The sequence below is a fragment of the Brachyhypopomus gauderio genome, chromosome 3, assembly GCF_052324685.1.
Source record: "Brachyhypopomus gauderio isolate BG-103 chromosome 3, BGAUD_0.2, whole genome shotgun sequence".
NCBI lineage: Eukaryota > Metazoa > Chordata > Actinopteri > Gymnotiformes > Hypopomidae > Brachyhypopomus > Brachyhypopomus gauderio.
The window spans coordinates 34165825-34181043 of record NC_135213.1 but is presented as its reverse complement, the minus strand read 5'-3'; the positions used below and the strand labels follow the sequence as shown (position 1 = coordinate 34181043).

The window sequence follows — 15219 nt, the reverse complement described above, 5'->3', positions numbered from 1 at the left end:
GGCTCCTGCTGACACAAACGACGAGAGGGATGAAGGACAGGAGGAAGATGAAGAGAGAGGAGGAGGAGGATGGAGAAAGAGAGAGCAAGTTCATTTGTTTCTTCTGATCAGGTCCGCCCCTGGGGCCCGGAGGATCATGACGCCACCTCTGTGTGCTGTCCTGATTTCTGTTGTGTCATTTCATGATTGGAGCCCTGTATGTAGAAATATGGGCTGAAATCTAGAAACAGGCATCATCCAATTTTGTCATTGGGGCTGATGGAATTAGAGGTTGAAAAATGTAGCAGAGTGTGAAGACAGTAGCATATTGTTGCCTGGGTAACGTCACCTGGGTAACATCACCTGGGTAACGTCACCAGGATAATGGGCATCTCTGTCACTGCTGGTGTTGTCTCAGATCGTTTACCTGCTCAGCCTGGAACATCCATAACTTTGTGAGATTGGGCGTACACACACACACACACACACACACACACACACACACACACACACACACACACACACACACACACACACACACACACAATTACCACACCAGGTATAGATGGCATCCTCACACGGTGCAGCGACGCGCTTTATTGATCTGCTGCTGCTAACACACCCAGAATGGATTCCCAGCACCGGCTGAGATGGGGCCACCTGAACCAGAATAGAATTAAAGAAACGAGAATAGAATTAAAGAACAACAGGAGAGAAATGGAGGACAGAGGACAGAGAGACCTGCTTCTTCCTTTCTTTCTTCTTCCTTTCTTATTTTACGGTCTGTTTTCATATGGCATGTGTGTGTTAACGTGCCATTGTCGACAAACAACAGGATAGCTGAAGATTCAGTAAAGCACATAGCACACAGCATAGCACATAAAACAATACACACACACACACACACACACACACACACACACAATGTACATCACACACAGATAATGTACAACACACACACACACACACACAGATAATGTACAACACAGAGATAATGTACATCAAAAGTGCCTTGTTTAAAAGCAACAGCCAATGACATTTCAAAAGTCAATTCAGTTGAACATTGATGTTGAGGCACCATCATGATGCTGCACCTCCAGCCCTGACCCCACCCCACCCTCACCCTGCCCCCCACCACGCCCCTGTCCCGCTATCAGGTATTACAGTACTGTAAATTATCAGCAATTACAGTACTGTACAGTATAGGCTATTACAGTACTGTAGAGTATCGCCTATTACAGTACTATACAGTATCAGCTTTTGCAGTACTATACAGTATCAGCTTTTACAGTACTGTACATTATCGCCTATTACAGTACTATACAGTATCAGCTATTACAGTACTGTACAGTATCAGCTATTACAGTACTATACAGTATCAGCTAGTACAGTACTGTACATTATCGGCTATTACAGTACTGTACAGTATCGGCTAGTACAGTACTGTACAGTATCGCCTATTACAGTGCTATACAGTATCAGCTATTACAGTACTATACAGTATCAGCTATTACAGTAATGTACAGTATAAGCTATTGCAGTACTAAACAGTATCGGCTATTAAAGTACTATACAGTATAGGCTATTACAGTACTGTACAGTATAGGCTATTACAGTACTATAGAGTATCGACTATTACAGTACTATACAGTAAAGGCTATTACAGTACTATACAGTATAAACTATTACAGTACTATACAGTATAAGCTATTACAGTACTGTACAGTATTGGCTATTACAGTACTGTACAATATTAGGTTTTACAGTACTGTACAGTATAGGCTATTACAGTACTATACAGTATGAGCTATTACTGTACTGTACATTATTGGCTATTAGTACTATACAGTATCAGCTATTACAGTACTGTACAGTTTCAGCTATTACAGTACTATACAGTATCAGCTAGTACAGTACTGTATATTATCGGCTATTACAGTACTGTACAGTATCGGCTAGTACAGTACTGTACAGTATCGCCTATTACAGTGCTATACAGTATCAGCTATTACAGTACTATACAGTATCAGCTATTACAGTAATGTACAGTATAAGCTATTGCAGTACTAAACAGTATCGGCTATTAAAGTACTATACAGTATAGGCTATTACAGTACTGTACAGTATAGGCTATTACAGTACTATAGAGTATCGACTATTACAGTACTATACAGTAAAGGCTATTACAGTACTATACAGTATAAACTATTACAGTACTATACAGTATAAGCTATTACAGTACTGTACAGTATTGGCTATTACAGTACTGTACAATATTAGGTTTTACAGTACTGTACAGTATAGGCTATTACAGTACTATACAGTATGAGCTATTACAGTACTGTACATTATCAGCTATTACAGTACTGTACATTATCAGGTTTTACAGTACTGTACAGTATCATGTTTTACAGTAATGTACATTACATTTGGACCATGTTTGAGCATTTGATCTTGCATGTTACATGTTTATCTAACATGCTGGATGGTGCTCTGTCCTGGGTGTTGTCCTCTCTCCCCTCCCTGTGTCTGATTCAGTCCCCCAGGGGGCGCTGGTTTATGGATGAGTGTGCTGTGTGTAGTTGACTGCTGCTCCTCACTTGTGTGTGACTGGATGTAACAGCTGTGTGTTGATGTAAAAGCATCTTTGCGTAGGAGAGAGGCGCTGTGTAAATGTCACTTCATTCATCCAACTACAGTGTTTAATTGTGTTTTAAAGTATTTCAACTTTAATATCAGTAGAATTATTTCTTGGTCCTGTTCTGCAATCATCAGTGAGGCGTGTTTCATCCTACTGGACTGTGGTACTGGGACTCTATAACTGAGTATAGTGTAGTATAACAGAGCATAGTGTAGTATATTATATGTAGTATATAGTGTGACATGGAGTATAGTGTAGTAGAGTTTGCGCACACTATGTGCAGGTTAAATAAGATATTAGTACATGATTTCCAGAACAGAGAGGGAAGCATAAAAGATTACCACAAGCCCTGTGTGTGTGTGTGTGTGTGTGTGTGTGTGTGTGTGTGTGTGTGTGTGTGTGTGTGTGTGTGTGTGTGTGTGTGTGTGTGTGTGTGTGTGTGTGGTTAATATTTTACTGCCGGGGATGTTTTACTTACTGAGGAAAAGTAACCACACAGGGATAAACTCATATGAATAACAAACACATACACATCTTCATGCTCTCAAATACAGTGTGTATCTCTGAGACTGTCTGTGAGTGTGTATGTGTCCATGTGTGTGTGTGTGTGTGTGTGTGTGTGTGTGTGTGTGTGTGTGTGTGTGTGTGTGTGTGTGTGTGCGTGTGTGTGCGTGTGTGTGTGTGTGTGTGTGTGTGTGTGTGTGTGTGTGTGTGTGTGTGTGACTGTGCATGTGTCCATTTGTGTGCGTGTATGTGTGTGTTTGCATGTTAATTCCAGAGCATTGTTCACTCACTACCAACATCAGCTTTCTCTGACATACCATACACACACACACACACACACACACACACACACACACACACACACACACACACACACACACACACACACACACACACACACACACACACACAAACACACACACACACACACGCAGTTTGGGTCAGATCTCTCTTTAGCTCTTCACAGACATCTGCTCTTAAATGAGCATGCTCTTGCAGTGACCTTCTGACACTGTGGGCTGACCTCCGACCTCTTGGTAGCTCCACTGCCTTCTGTATATGACGGACATGCACAAACAGTTGCTTTGTTTTGACTCTTGCAATAATTATACCCATATGGTACTGCAGCAATCAGCATAGCAGTGACTTACCACTAAGTCCAGGTAAATTACTAAATAAATAATGTGAAGTGTACATATATTTAATTTAACTCCACACCTTCAACACTGCAGGGTTTAGCTCCACCCCTTACTGCTGGAGATCTTCAACACTGCAGGCTTTAGCTCCACCCCTTACTGCTGGAGATCTTCAACACTGCAGGATTTAGCTCCACCCCTTACTGCTGGACCTGTACTCAGACATGTACTTTGCTCTCTTGATCCAAACGGAACCTGTTGTCTTTTGGATCACTGAACAAGCTTCTTTGTAAAATGCTCTTAGCTGTTTTCAGCCTGTGCTAAGTGTTTGACTAAATGCACACTCTGAAGATTTGGACTGGAGCCTCAGAGAAAATAAAACAGGAGTTGTGTTTTTCATGCATTTATAATTGGCACCCACCAGTTACCCAAATAGTCTGTTTGCCAAACGTCTCGTACAGTACTTTGCAAAGCAAGCTTCAGATGTTTGTTATTGTGTGCTGGTCGTCGCTGTTTACAGATGTTTGAGGTTGTGTGTAGCTATTTGAAATTGTATAACGATTTGTGGTAGTTTCTACCTAAGTGTAGCTGTTTGAGGTTGTGTGTAGCTGTTTGAAATTGTATAACGATTTGTGGTAATTTGTACCTAAGTGTAGCGGTTTGAGGTTGTGTGTAGCTGTTTGAAATTGTATAACGATTTGTGGTAGTTTGTACCTAAGTGTAGCTGTTTGAGGGTGTGTGTAGCTGTTTGAAATTGTATAACAATTTGTGGTAGTTTGTACCTAAGTGTAGCTGTTTGAGGTTGTATAACGATTTGTGGTAGTTTGTACCTAAGTGTAGCGGTTTGAGGTTGTGTGTAGCTGTTTGAAATTGTATAACGATTTGTGGTAGTTTGTACCTAAGTGTAGCTGTTTGAGGGTGTGTGTAGCTGTTTGAAATTGTATAACAATTTGTGGTAGTTTGTACCTAAGTGTAGCTGTTTGAGGTTGTATAACGATTTGTGGTAGTTTGTCCCCAAGTGTAGCTGTTTGAGGTTGTATAACAATTTGTGGTAGTTTGTACCAAAGTGTAGCTGTTTGAAATTGTGTAACAATTTGTGGTAGTTTGTACCTAAGTGTAGCTGTTTGAGGTTGTGTAGAGGTTGTTGGTTGTTTGTAGCTGTTTGAAGTTTGAGTTTATGTGTAGCTGTTTGAAAGTATTTGTAGCTGTTTGAAGGTATTTGTAGCTGTTTGAGGTTTGTAATAGTTTGAAGTTGTGTAGCAGTTTGTGGCGGTTTGTGGTGGTTGTGGCTGTCTGTGGTGGTAGTAGCTGTCTGTGGTGGTTGTGGCTGTCTGTGGTGGTTGTGGCTGTTTGTGGTGGTTGTGGCTGTCTGTGGTGGTAGTAGCTGTCTGTGGTGGTTGTGGCTGTCTGTGGTGGTTGTAGCTGTTTGTGGTGGTTGTGGCTGTCTGTGGTGGTAGTAGCTGTCTGTTGTGGTTGTAGCTGTCTGTGGTGGTTGTGATGGCTGTCTGTGGTGGTTGTAGCTGTTGGTGGTGGTTGTGGCTGTCTGTGGTGGTAGTAGCTGTCGGTGGTGGTTCTGGCTGTTGGTTGGCCATCCCAGGTGCAGGCTTGCGTATCCCATGGAAGTGCATTGGACCAACACTTTAACTGCTTTGAATACAGGAAATATCAGATAATTATATTATGTGCGCTCATCACATTAGTGATACACACCACTATTAGTATAAATTACTATTATAAATGTGTTCCTCTGTTTTCCAGGAAAATATAGGGCATTTGTTTAAAGAACTTTTAAAAAATCTTGTTAGAGGAGAGGAATGTGTGGATACAGACGCAGGTGAATGTTATTTTTAGACCATGAAGTTTAAAATAATTGTGAACAACCCTTTACCTCTCTCTCTCTCTCTCTCTCTCTCTCTCTCTCTTTCTCTGGAACTGTGTGTAACACTATGTATGCAATGAAGTTGCTCTCTGGTGTCTCTTTGTAACTTATGCAACACATCAACTGTGCGTGTGTGTGTTTGTGTGTGTGTGTGTTCCTGCATGTGTGTGTACCTGACCCATGGGAAAGAGGCTATGTGTTAACGGTATTTACTGTGTTAACAGTATTTGTTGTGTGTTAACGGTATTTACTGTGTTAACAGTATTTGTTGTGTGTTAACGGTATTTACTGGATCAGAGTGATTCCAGTGCTGCTCAAGCTCCCTCTCTGTGACTCTCTCTGTCATTCTCTCTATCTCTCCCTCTCTTTCCCTCTCTCTCTCGATTTCTCTCTCTCCCTCTCTCTCTCTGTCATTCTCTCTCTCTCCCTCTCTCTGTCATTCTCTCTCTCCCTCTCTCTCTGTCATTCTCTCTCTCCCTCTCTCTCCCTCTCTCTCCCTCTCTCTCTCTCTCTCTCTCTCTCTCAAGAGGAAGGATGTCCTAGTGCTTCCTAACCACTTACCCTAACCCTAACTCCTAACCACTAACCCTACCTACCCTAACCCTAACTCCTAACCCCTAACCCTACCTACCCTAGCCCTAACCCTAACCCTCACCCTTTCATCACTGAAGGTGATGAAACTTCACCTTCTCCTTCTCTGCTCCAGTTCATACACCTCCTGCATCTGCACTTTTGCTCCACATTTACAGTTCCCAGATTTGGTTGTGGGTATTTTCGGCCTCAGAAATTGTCAGAACTCCATCACATTAAGGCAAAGAACCAATGAGCCCCAAAAAACCCAAAAGTTCACTTGAATTTTAGTACTTTATCAGGAAGTAATTCTACACCTTAAAAGTAAGTCCTGATGAATTTGGAAGTAAATTAAGATCAGACTCACCTTATGCTCTATGAGATCAGACTGCACACATTGTCAACAGACACTTTGATTAATAACAGGATGCGTGATGATCCTCCAAATACTGTGATTATAAGCTGCTCTGCGCCTGTTAACACAGGAAGTTCCACTCTTCACTTCCTGTCCTTGCATAATTGCAGATGTGGCAGCCATGTAGAGTTGCACGTCCTCTAAAATTTATATCATTCACTGAATAAACATTCCAGGCTACTGCTTTGGGTCGTACTGACGCGTGTGTAATTTCTGTTCACTTGTTTCGTAGGCGGTACGGAAATGACAAGCCTGTTAATTAGCACATGAGCATGTCTGCCTGGTGTGCGTTTCTTTGTGGTGGTCTGATGTGGTGTTTGAGTGACTTCGTTCTGAGGAACAGGTGTGCTGATGGACTGCTATTTATGGGTATTTATGATGTTTGATGCTTAAACATTAGTATGGCCATTGCTAGCAAATAATGTGGTGACAACATAACTACATGACATCTAAAGGATGAAGTTTAAAGAATTAAGTCTAAAGGATGAAGTCTAAAGGATGAAGTTTAAAGAATAAAGTCTAAAGAATGAAGTCTAAAGGATGAAGTCTAAAGGATGAAGTCTAAAGGATGAAGTTTGAGGATGACGTCTAAAGAATGAAGTTTAGGAATGAAGTTTAAGGATGAAGTCTAAATGATTAAGTTTAAAGGATGAAGTCTAAAGGATGAAGTTTAAGGATGACATCTAAAGGATGAAGTTTAAGGATGAAGTCTAAATGATTAAGTTTAAAGGATGAAGTATAAAGGATGAAGTCTAAAGGATGAAGTTTAAGGATGACATCTAAAGGATGAAGTTTAAAGGATGCAACTGTAGAATATAGGGCAAGAGGAGAGGTGGTCTCTCACCTGACAGCCTCACTCTGTCTGTCCTAATCATGTTTCTGTCTGTTGTGATTAACATGTCTGAATAACTCTGACACTGTTGCTGCCCCCCCCCCCCCCCCCCCACACACACACACGCACCCTCCCTACACACACACAGGCACCCACCCCCCAATCCACACAGAACACACACACACACACCTCTCCTACACTCACACACACAAACACACACACACACACACACAAACACACCACCCTGCACGGAACACATGCACAAACACACACACACACACACACACACACACACACACACACACACACACACACACACACACACACACACACACACACACACACACACACACACCCCTCACATACACACACACACACACACACACACATACATACGCACCCTCCATACACACACACATGCACCCACCCCCCAATCCACACAGAACATACACACACACCTCTCCTACACTCACACACACACGTGCATCTGTGTGACATGCACACATACATAGTCCATCACATACAAGCTGACACATCCTCTCGGGATTGATTAGCAGTCAGGTGTGGTGCCCGATATTTACCTGTGCAGAAATGTACTAACGAGCATCTGTTTCAGCTTTATGTGACAGAGATTCTCACACACTTCCTATACAGGGAGAAAGAGAGAGAGAGAGAGAGAGAGAGAGAGAGAGAGAGAGAGAGAGAGAGAGAGAGAGAGAAGAGAGAGAGAGAGAGAGAAAGAGAGAGAGTGAGGCTGACAGGTGGAAAGAGAGAAAGGGAGAGGGTGAGAATGGAAGAAAACTTTTTACTGGATGAGTTCATTTGTATGTTGAGCCTTTTAGATCAGTGAAATTCTTGGGCAAACAATACTTGTGTATACATGCAAAACACACACACATGCAAATAAAACACACAAATACAAATGAAATACAAATATGAAACACATAAGAAACACTCACACATACATATGAAACATTCGTACGCAGATATGAAACACACTCATGAAACACACATATGACACAGTGATTTTATGACTTTCATTCTCCCTCTTTATAGAAGGCTGAAGAAGAACCAACCATAACTGTACATTCAGAGGGAGGCTGTTTTTTTTCTAAGACATATATATATATATATATATATATATATATATATATATATATATATATATATATATATATATATATCTACACAGGTGTTCGTTCTCCACAGGTGTTGTCGCTGTGTGCTCTGTTGCCGTGGCGTCCAGCCTTCCCTGTTGTGTTTACTCCTACTTCGTTATGTTTACTGGTTTCGCCTCACAGTTATTGCTACGCACCCCGTAGGACTCCACACTCCACAGTTCATACACACTCTGCACTTGTGGTTCTGTGTGTTGGTTAAGTGTGTCCAACATGATCCAAGGGCACTGTGCTGGACAACAACACAAGTACCCTCTCTCTGTCTCTCTGTCCTTGTCCCTCTCTCTGTCTCTCTGTCCTTGTCCCTCTCTCTCCCTCTCTTTCTCTCCCCCTCTCTCCCGCCTCTCGCTGCCCCTCTTTCTCTCTCCCCCAATCTCTCCCCCCTTCCTTCTCTCTCCCCTTCTCTCTCCCCCTTTCTCTCCCTCTCTCTCTGTCTCCCTCTTTCCCTCTCTGTCTCTCTCTTTCTCTCCCCCCCCCTCTCTCTCTCTCTCTCAGTGGTGTACCCACTTCTTTGTTTGATATGAAGAGCGTTCACGTTTAATCTCTTGCTCCTACATTGAGGGGGTGTGTGTGTCATTCCCAGCCTGTTTGTATTGGCCCTCACAGCCGAGTGGTTCCTGCTGTACTGAGGTTTGCGAGTGTTCTGCTGCTAACCTTTACACAGCACTATGGAAACACACAAAGAGACAAATGGAGGAGAGAAATTCAAATGCATTCACATACCTGAGTCCAAAAAGTCCATATCCCAGTTGTATCCGCATTAATAGCTCTGGCAATAATATGTTCTGTAAGCTACAAGATCAGTATGGCATAAACACAGATGATAAACACATAACTGCACACACACACACACACACACACACATTCACGCAAACACTCAATTAAACAAACACATATACATATAAACACAGACACACGTACACATAAACACACACACACACACACACACACACACACACACACACACACACACACACACACACACACACACACACACATGCCCTGATATGTGAAGGTCATTCTGTTATTTGTTCATGTTCTATCAAGGTGTAAGTGAATGTGATTGAAAATTGAATTCACCCATTTCCTGTGTGTGTGTGTGTGTGTATCTGGTGTGTGTTGGATGTGTATGACAACTTGTGGTGGGCAGGGTGTTTCTGTGCACATTGTGTGTGTGTGTGTGTGTTTTGGAACATTAGAGTGCGGCGTTTTTAGGACATTAGAGTGCAGTGTGTTTGGGAACATTAGTGTGCGGTGTGTTTGGGAACATTAGAGTGCAGTGTGTTTGGAAACATTAGTGTGCAGTGTGTTTGGGAACATTAGTGTGCGGTGTGTTTGGGAACATTAGTGTGCGGTGTGTTTGGGAACATCAGAACGTGGTGTGTTTGGGAACATTAGTGTGCGGTGTGTTTGGGAACATTAGTGTGCGGTGTGTTTGGGAACATCAGAACGCGGTCTGTTTGGGAACATTAGTGTGCGGTGTGTTTGGGAACATTAGTGTGCGGTGTGTTTGGGAACAAGCTCTCAGACCTCTGGACAGGCAGGTTGGTTTTCTCAGCGGTGTTGGGACTGTAGGATCGTGCTGCCTTTGACAGATTCTCACCGCATGTACGTTCTGTGCAGCGAGTGAGAACCAGTTCCCTTGTGTGAGACCCACAGTCCCTGTGTGTGAGACTCACAGTTCCCGTATATGAAACCCAAAGTCCTTGTGTGTGAGACCCACAATCCCGTGTGTCCCCACGCAGACAAAACACACACATGTGCACACACACAAACCACACACACTCACACACGGCCCAAGAAACACACATATATACACACTGACTGCCTAAGAAACACACACTGTACAAACTATTGTACATACACATGCCTCACACACGTGTTTTAATCATATAAAAGGTTTCATGACTACAGCACATCTGTGTGGTAGGCCAGCAGCCCTGCACTATATATGTAGATTAACACTGTACACTGTAACGTTCTGGCACCATATATGTAGATTAACACTGTACACTGTAACGTTCTAGCACCATATATGTAGATTAACACTGTACACTGTAACGTTCTGTCAGCACTCTGACTCCACCTTCCGCCCTAAACTGTGACTCCGCCCTCATTTCCACTCACTCCATAGTCAGTACCTCCAGGTGCTTCTCTGTCCCTCCTCCCATCTTCTCTCTGTCTCTCCTCCCTCCTGACCCCTAACCCCTAACCTCTAACCCTCCTCCCTCTTGACCCCCAACCCCTAACCCTCCTCCCTCCTGACCCCTAACCCCTAACCTCTAACCCTCCTCCCTCTTGACCCCCAACCCCTAACCCTCCTCCCTCCTGACCCCTAACCCCTAACCCTCCTCCCCCCTAACCCCTACCCCTCCTCACCCCTAACTCCTAACCCCTAACCCTCCTCCCTCCTGCTTGCTTTGCCAGAGTCTCTTCCTCCTACCCCTCCTCTTCCTCCGGCTGTGCGGTTCTGACATGCACAAGCAGGATGTGTCCCCTGCCCGCTGGCTCGTGTCTCGGGTCTCCCGCAGGGTTCTGAGTGAGCTCCGATCAGGCAGCGGGTCCGGAGACTCGGCCGGGTTGATGGCTCCTGCGTCTGGGTCTGCAGTGAAGCTTCTCCTCCTTTGAGTGTGTGCCAAGCGTTCTGCTGTCTGCTCTCCCCACTCCCTCTGTGGGTGGTCTCACCAGCTCAGAAGATCCAACCACTTTAAGAAGAGGATCCAACACACAAACACATATTCTTATCAGACATTTGTCTGTCTCTGTGCGTGGTTTATTCTTATCAGACATTTGTCTGTCTCTGCGTGGTTTATACTTATCAGACGTTTGTGTCTTTGTGTGTGGTTGATTCTTATCTGATGTTTGTGTTTCTCTGTGTGTGGTTGATTCTTATCTGATGTTTGTGTTTCTCTGTGTGTGGTTTATGCTTATCAGACATTTGTCTGTCTCTGTGAGTGGTTTATGCTTATCAGATGTTTGTCTTTGTGTGTGGTTTATGATTATCAGGTGTTTGTGTGTGGTATTGTGTATACACTGCTCAGGTCAGTGGTTTGTGTAAGGTTTGGTATAAACAACATTTGCATTAGAGATTAAGTTACAAGGAACACACACACACACACACACACACACACACACACACACACACACACACACACACACACACACACACACATGCATATACTTAAATATGTGAAGCATCAGCTTTGACAGCTTTACCCAGTGTGCATATAGTTTAAATCTGTGAATATAATTGTGTGTGTGTGTGCGTGTGTGCGTGCGTGTGTGTGTGTGTAATGACAGGCAGCAGGATAGCTGGCCTAATTCAGTCACTTTGATGGGGGCTGTAGTGTATTAGTCCCTAAATATCCTGCCTGTATTTATAGAGTTTATTCCCTATGACCCTCAGACACACACACACACACACACACACACACACACACACACACACACACACACACACACACACACACACACACTCCATTTCCATGTGTACTCTCCACACCTTCGGTTACAAGCCTGTCCCTGGTCTCAGTTTTTTCAGTGGAAAATTTTTAAATAAGACATATTAACAGTTTTCATATTTCACATTATAGTCATAATGGGTAAGTGAAATGACTCCGAGAGGAAGTGCTTTTATTTCTGGTTCATTTAGTCAGAAGAGCATAAAACCAACCCAGAGGGTTTGTGAATGTTGAGGCTAGTTTTGGTTTAGAGTAGTTTTATATGGAGCTACTTGGGGTACTAAACCCTTTCCTTGCCACATCAGACACCTCCATCAGACATAACCTGACATCTTTGGTGTGGTAGATAAATTTACTTTTTGTTGTAATTCTTTTTCTCCTGAGAGCCATGTTTATGTTCTCTGATGTATGACCCTCCTTCACAGAAAATGCCACATTGTAAAGGAATAAAAATAAGCTCGGGTGCTGCTTCTGAAATATCCAAAGCCTCTAGAATATCACTGATACACTCAAATCTTAATCTGAACCTCTAGAATATCACTGATACACTCAAATCTTAATCTGAACCTCTAAAATATCACTGATACACTAAAATCTTAATCTGAACCTCTAGAATATCACTGATACACTCAAATCTTAATCTGAATCTTTAGAATATCACTAATACATTCACATCATAATCTGAACCTTTAGAATATCACTGATACACTGTCAAATCTGAATCTGAGCCACTAGAATATCACTGATACACTTTCAAATCTGAATCTGAACCTCTAGAATATCATTATATCAAATCTGAATTTAAAGCATCCAATTTGATAGACTGGTATATGATATATTTACTAATTTCTTCATCTTTGTGGACACATAAATGAGGTATGCATTAACTCTGTGGGGGTGTGCTGTGTGCTGAATGATGAAGACAGAAAAGACGTGTAATAACAGAGAGAGCATCCTGAACACCCCCCCCCCCCTCATTCTGTCTATTTTCAGCTAAGGTGAACACCAATAAAATTCTTTAATGAGACAACCTGGAGATATCCTAATAAATGATTAAAAGATTAGATATATGAATAGGCCTTTTTATTCAGGAAACTTTATGTACTTAAAACTTAAATATGATTTTTTATCTCTCTCTCTCTCTCTCTCTCTCTCTCTCTCTATATATATATATATATATATATATATATATATATATATATATATATATATATATATACTTAATATTTTTCTGTTGTTTTACTGAAACGTATTTAAGAAATGTGCCATATTTGTCAGTTGTGATTTTTCACCGCAATCGAAATTTGTCCTCCGCATTTACCCATCTGTGCGATTAGAACACACACACACAAACACACACTAGTGATTACTAGGGGGCTGTGGATCACACGTGCCCAGAGCGGTAGGCAGCCCTAGCCCAGCGCCTGGGGAGCAGTTGGGGGTTAGGTGCCTTGCTCAAGGGCACCTCAGTCATGGCCTCAGGCCTGGGAATTGAACCCACGACCCTCTGGTCACAGGACCAGTTCCCTACCACAGGACCATGACTGCCCCCACTGTGAGGTTTACTGTGAGGTTTATGTTCATCAATTTCATTTTTGAGGGTTGTGAGTTGCCAGCAGACTACATGAAACATGGAATCAGAGCATGTGCAAAAGTAAATGAACCACAGCTGCATTAATTAAGTCAGTTAGCTCAAAGACTCAGGTGAAACACATGTTAGTGCTCAATTAATCAATTAAGCAGACCAATCAAATGAGACATCCTTGGGAAAAGATTTGAGCCACATTGATTAAAAGGGAGAGGAAACCAACCAAACCACTGTCATGCCAAGACATAAAACAAACAGATTAACAATGCGGAAAGTAAAGAAGACATCCTAGAACATCAGGAGGTGGTGACAGCACATTAGTCTGGAGAAAGATACAAGAGCATCTCCAAAAAATCCCAGCCCCACCCATCCACTGTCATTTACAAATGGAGGACACTCAGCTTCACCACAACTCTGCACAGAAGTGGACGGCCATCAAACTTACACCAAGAAGCTACAGAACAATAATAATTCAGGTAAAGGCCAAACCCACACATCACCCCCAGAGAGTTGCAGACCTCTCTGGCAGCATCTGGGATAAATGAACATGAGTCTACAATCAGGCGAGAAATCAATAGAGATGGTATTCATGGGAGAATTGCTAGAAGAAAGCCTCCGCTCTCAAGAAAGAACAAAGTTGCCTAATTAAACTTTGCCAGAGAGCACTTGGACATACCAGAGGCTTTCTGGAAGTCCATTCTCCGGACAGGTGAATACAAAATGTAATTGTCTGGACATAATCACAGGTTCCATGTTTGAAGAAAGGTCATCACAGCATATAAAGAAGATAACCTCCTCCCAACAGTGAAGCGTGGTGGTGGGAGCGTGAAGGTGTGGGCCTGCTTTTCTCTCTCCAGACCTAGACGACTCCATATTATCCAGGGAACCATCAGTTCCCAGACCTATCAACAATGTCTTGACCAGAATCTCCCGCCATCAGTCAGGGAGTTGAAGCTGGGGTGGAAATGGGGTTATGCGTTTGCATTCTAGCAAAACTACCAAGGGATGGCTTAAGAGAAAGAAGATGTGCACTCTGGTTTGGTCATTTGGCCAATGGATGTTTGCTTGAAGTAATGGCTGCACAAGGAGGTGCCACAAGCTACTGACTAAAAGAGTTCACATACTTTTGCACTTGACAGATTTAACATTTTTTGAGAGAAAAGTTATTTTGTTACATAGATAATATAAATAAATATATACATTTGAATAATTAATTTGTTTTTTTTTTCTGTGGCCCTTATTTGGAACGTCTGATTTACAAATTGAGATTTACATTTTTTTTTTTTTAGAAAACATTGACCATGTTTGGATGGTTCACAAACTTTCAAGCAGCAGTGTGTGTGTGTGTGTGTGTGTATTATTAGTTAGTTGGCAGCAATTCATAGAATCTCATAGAAACCCCTGACATTCCCACCCAGACACTAACACTAACCACCCCAACTCTAACCCTAAACTCCTCCAATCATTATGGTTAATGGCTTCCTGTGAAACCATATGAGTAGAAGTTGGTAAGAGAAAATCACTCTCTACTATGGAA

General features: G+C 42.5%; 1 protein-coding gene across 1 annotated transcript in view; it reads left to right on the top strand.

The window, feature by feature from the left end:
• The window catches only part of LOC143509280 (transmembrane protein 132C), a 178306-nt gene that overhangs the window by 103455 nt on the left and 59632 nt on the right, over positions 1 to 15219 (top strand). The window lies entirely within an intron of this gene.